Raw genomic sequence first — 5,739 nt, 5'->3', positions numbered from 1 at the left:
GGTTTTATAATGGAGCTCTGCGACCACACCTTGGGTCAGCTGTCCCAGAGATGGTGCCAATTTCCTGAAAGGGGATGCTAGGTTAATGGCAGGGCAGAGCCAGGGGGTGGGGGATGGTGAGCAAAAACTCCAGGATGGAGGTGAAATCTAAGGCAAGAGTTGAGGTTCAGGGTGGGAGGGTGAGGAGGAGTGGGAATGAGGAAGGGTTTGGAGGGAGGTGGCAAGTCACACACCTTGGTTTTAGGAAGGATGGGGTGGAGGGTAATTGGGATTGAGGGGATAAGGGGGCTACCTCAGGGAAGGTAGTGAACTAAGAGTCTATGCCAAAGGTTGACAGCTGGAGAATGGAGGACAAGATGCCCAGAGAACAGGAGGCCAGATGGTAGTTGGGTGGGTCCTGGGCTGAGGTGGGAGAAAGGCTGAGGTGGGTGATAGGCTCTGTTTACCTGCTGGCCCTATGCCCTTTTCCCCAACACAAGGTTTCTTTGGCTTCTGCCAGCAACAATACGGACACCCTATATCCGGGTCCTGGCGCCTTCCCAGGCCTTATAGACCTTAATCAGGACTCTGTCTTGTATCCTCTTCTCCTCTTCCCTCCCCATCCCTCTTCTCTCCTCTCATTCTCTTTCATCCCCCCTCCTCTTCTCTTCTCTCTCATCCCTCCTCCCTCTCCTCTCTTCTCATTTTCTCTCATTCCCTCTCCCCTCCCCTGTCTTCTCCTCCCCTCCCTTCCCCTCCCCTCTTCTTCCTCCTCTTCCTCTCCTTTCATCTCTATGTCTTTGAAACTAGAACTTCCTTTAGAAGTCAACTCTCTTCACTTCCCCACTTAGTGTGCCCTCCTAAAATTGGCTGGCAGTAATTTTTGTTTGCATTTACTTATCATTTCCCTTTAGCAGAATGTAAGCTCTGTGAGGGCAGAAGTTAGTTAACTTGTGTTTCATATCAGAGTTGATCCCAAATAGGTTTTGATTAGAATTGAACTGAGTTGAATCGAGTCGGGCTGAACCCCAACCTCTGGCCTAGCTCACCTACATATGGCTGCACCGGGTGTCTCCGGAGCATTTGTGTAGGATAGGGTGTGTTCTTTGTCGTATTTTGGGGGCTACTATTCCCAGTCACAGCGAGGGCTGAGTATCCCCCAGCAAGGGGGCTGAGCACCCATGTAGCACATCCATCCCTGACCTTCCAGCACCCTTGGAGTGGACGGGTCTGATACCCCTTATCCTCTGGGCTAATCTCAGAGGCCGCTGGGATTGGAATAAGGAAGACATGAGTTCACATCTGACCTCGGACATGAATTGGGTGACTCTAGTCTAGTCAGCCTCTCTGAGGCTCAGTTTCTTTCTTTCTTTCTTTTTCTTTTTTTTAAGGTTTTTGCAAGGCAATGGGGTTAAGTGACTTGCCCAAGGCCACACAGCTAGGTAATTATTAAGTGTCTGAGGTCAGATTTGAACCCAGGTACTTCTGACTCCAAGACTGGTGTATTATCCACTATGCCACCTAGCTGCCCCCTTAGTTTCTTCTTCTGAGGGAGTTGGGCCCTGGAAGCTCTAGATCCCTTCAGGGGTGGGGTGGGGGGGGTGGTCCCCAATAGCAGATTTGAGTCTGGTGGCTTGTTTCATCCCTGGCCTATGGAGTGATAGCTTCTCTCCTGTCTTCTCCCCAAACACACACATCTCTCTGTCTCTATCTGTCTCTCCTTTCTTCTTGCCTTTTTTCTGTCTCGGTCTCCTTCCCTCTTGTTCGTCTCCCTGACTATCTCTCTTTCTCTGTCTGTCCCTCACTGCTCCTGTAGCCCATGATTCTGGTTACAGCTTCCAGATCTGAACCCAAATCCTCGGGCCCTAGGGTGGGCAGCTTTGCTCCAGGCAGGGAGTGTAGATAGGGGTTAGGGCAACTAGTTCTTGGTTCCTGGATCTCTTTTGCTTGCTCCTAGGAGGGAATTTCAGGCCCACCCCATCCAGCTGTGACCAGCAGAACTGGTCTTGCTTGTTCTAAACCCCCTCTTCCTTCTTCCTGAGCTTTCTGACCCACTAGAGTTGCTCATCCAAGGGATGAGATGGGAAAAAGAATGATGAACCATGGGGGCTGCCAGATAGTCGGGCTCCTGAGAGGTCTTGTTTGGACGCTAGGAGATCACCTTAGGGAGGGGTCCCTTGCCCAAATTGTTTCTGGGGACCAGTTGGTGAGGCAGAGCAATCGTGGACAACACCCTGGCAGCTGCTGCCCCAGGGGCTCCTCCCCCTTATTACCTCCCCACTAGTTGAAGTAGGTACCTAGACCTCCTGCTCCCTGACCTTGGAGGGCTGCTCCCTCCTCACACCCTGGGGTGGGTCTCCATCAGCCACTGATAAAGGACTGGAGTTGACTGGGGCCCAAAGTCAATGAGGAAAATGAGGTAAAACAAATACCTAGAAAAGGCTGAGAGAGCCAGAGATAACAGAAAATAGAGAGCAGGGCAAGTTCTGGGGTTATCCAAAAGGACAGCATCATTCCAAAATTCTCTCCTTCTGCCCACCTGGATCCAGACCTCTTTCAAAATCCTCTGGCATCCCTGTCTCTGACTGAGGGTGCCCAGTCTAAAAAAGGGAGCTCTTCACTGCCCAGGACCTCAGGAAAAGGCAGGGATGGGGAGGGCCCTGTTATCCTGCAGACCTCCCCCCACCCCACTCAGTCACACTTAGGTTCAGGAACTGCAACCCCCAACAGCCTCACATACAGAGACCAGGACATTTCCTTATGGTCAAGCAAACCGCATCCGGCTCCGTCATCATTATTGACGAGGCCTCCTTAGGAAGAAAGACGTATTCACCCAAGCCTGAGCCCCACTCCCTGACTGGGAGGAGGGGCAGTGCCTGCTCTGGCAGACCCCTAAACCACCATCCTCAGTTCCATTCTCTTCTCCTTTCCCTCCATTAAGGGTCCCAGAGAAGAGGGTAGGGTGAGAGTGGGCCTTTTTTCAGGCTCAGCGCTTTCTTCAAAAATGGTCTAATGCTTTCTCTTTCTTTTTCTTTCTTTCTTTCTTTCTTTCTTTCTTTCTTTCTTTCTTTCTTTCTTTCTTTCTTTCTTTCTTTCTTTTTTCTTTCTTTCTTCTTTCTTTCTTTCTCTCTTTTTCTTTCTTTTTTCTTGCTTTCTTTCTCTCTTTTTCTTTTTCTTTTTCTTTCTTTCTTTCTTTTTCTTACTTTCTTTTTTCTTTTTTCTTTCTTTTTTCTTGCTTTCTTGCTTTCTTTCTCTCTTTTCTTTCTTTCTCTTTTTCTTTCTTTTTCTTTCTTTCTTTTCTTTCTTTCTTTCTTTCTTTCTATATTTTTTATTTATTTTACTTATTTTTTTCTATAGTTTTATTTATTTTTTCCATTTGGCATTTCCCCCCAGTTATACATAAAACCAATTTTTAATATTTGCTTTCACAATTTTGAATCCCAAATTTCCTCCTTCCCTGACAACCCCCTCCCCACTGAGAAGGCAAGCAATTTGATATAGGTTATATATATATCCAATTATACAAAACATATTTCCATATTAGTTATATTGTAAATTAAAACTCAGTCAAAAACATTAAGAAAAATAAAGTAAAAGTCTGCTTCAATCTGTCTTCAGACTCTATCAATTCTTTCTCTGTGGATGGGTAACAGTTTTCATCATGGGGGGACCTAGGGTTTAGACAGCACCTGTATTCCACAGAGAGTGTGGCAAGTTCTGAAGTTCTTTGTCCTAGAGTTAAAAATCACAAAATTTCAGGCAAAAGGGCCATATAAGCAATCTACACCTAAAGAGGACTTTCCCACTGTCCCCAAGAGTGGAAATTCAATCTCTTCTTCAAGAAAGGAAACTCATAAGTAACCCACTCTATTTTAGGGGGTTTTGAGACAGTTTTTAAACAGAGAAATCAAAGCTATCTATAGTCATATAAAAATGCTCTACATCATTGCTGATCAGAGAAATTAAAACATCTCTGAGGTACCATCTCACATCTATCAGAGTGACTTAATGTGACAAAAAAAGGAAAATGTTTGATGTTGGAGGAGATGTAGGAAATCTGGGACTCAAAATTGGAAAATGAATGTTATAAGAAAATGTGGGTTTTTTTGGGGGGTTATCAAATAGAAACTATCTCTCTGCAACCCCAACCATTCTTCATAGTTCTGACCTCCCAAAACAAATAGAGCAATCTGTTCTATGAAGACAATGATCTTTTAGTTTTTTTGGGGAGGGAGGGCAAGGCAATGGGGTTTAGTGATTTGCCCAAGGTCACACAGCTAGGTAATTATTAAGTGTCTGAGATCTGATTTGAACTCAGGTCATCCTGACTCCAGGGTTGGTGCTCTGTCCACTGTACCACCTAGCTGCCCCCGAAAACACTGATCTTGTGATACTATTACCCCTCTCCCCTAGAGCCCCACCCCATGAGGGCTCCCCTAGGAAGCTGTTGTTGAAGAAATACCCCTCTGAGGTCAATGCCCAAATACTACGTTTTGGAAACTTTCATATCTGGGTTAATTTTCAAAGATGGGGAAAATGAACTACAATCCCGCACTTAGGTTCAGAAAAATTAACAGGTAGAAGAGATCTTCTCTGTTTCCCTTGGGTCCTCCTTCAGAATGCAACAGGATGGGGATTTCCTTCCCAGGTTTTTTCCTGTTTGGCTCTTCTTTTTTATTTCTGGGTTTGAGGAGGGAAAGGGAAATCCCCATCCTGTTGCACTCTGGAGGAGGGTACAAGGGTAAAGTAGAAGAAATATAATGGAGAGCAAAAGATGTTGTATGCACTTTTATTGGCCATGGATTGGAGTGGGACCTGAGGCTGACCCCCAATGTCTTGGAGGTTCTCTGAGTCACTGGGAGTTATTGTATCTATATGTGCATGTGGAAGAATGCTTTCACATCCTTTCAGTCCAAGCAAAAATTGGCATCCAATCATCTCATCAGGCTGAGGGAGCTTAACTCATTAAATTAATTCTGGAGTCCAAAGTTTTGGATTCAAATTCCCCTCACATGAGGGGGAGGGTAGGGGGAGGGCAGGTTTACACTATCTGTACAACCCTGGGAAAGTCATTTGGACTCTTAGGGTGTTGTCTGTAGAATGAGGAGCCTAGACTTGGCCTCTGATATCCCTCCTAGATCTGTGATCATTCCTTCCCTTACTCATTCTTTTATTTCAAAAATACATTATTGTAGGGGGGGAGCCAAAAATGGCAGAGCTAAGTGAACATTTTTTTGCTGAGGGGTATCTGTAAGGGGTGGTATAACCTCCAAGAGAATACTGAGATATCAAAGTAAGAGGGGTTCATACCAGTTTGGTTATAAGTAGGTTTTATTAGGGTTAATTGGGTTGGTATTATTAATGGCTCATAATTATAAATCCTCAGTCCCAAATGATTATAAGAACTTATAATATAAGATATATATATAATATAAATATAATGTAAGAACTCTTCCTTGTAAAGAAGGAACTTTTCTCCTAGAGAGAGATAGCTCTGAATTATGACAAAGTCCTTTGCTCATTAGTAGAATGACTAGGGCAGGGAAAACATTATTAGAGAATAGTATGGGGGTGAGAGTTATTAGCTGGATTATAACCTTTGCCAATGATTGGCACAAAGGGGAAGAACAAGCCTTTCACACTGCATATAAGACTAGACCCTAGGTCAACCCCTGAGTATTGAAGCTAGATTTTGACCTTCCTCTGGTAAGAAGGCTTGATGTTGGTGAGGAGACTTCACTCAGTTCAATGATTGGTCAG

Source organism: Macrotis lagotis, chromosome 1 (assembly GCF_037893015.1).
Source record: "Macrotis lagotis isolate mMagLag1 chromosome 1, bilby.v1.9.chrom.fasta, whole genome shotgun sequence".
NCBI lineage: Eukaryota > Metazoa > Chordata > Mammalia > Peramelemorphia > Peramelidae > Macrotis > Macrotis lagotis.
Note: the sequence above shows the minus strand (reverse complement) of the source record.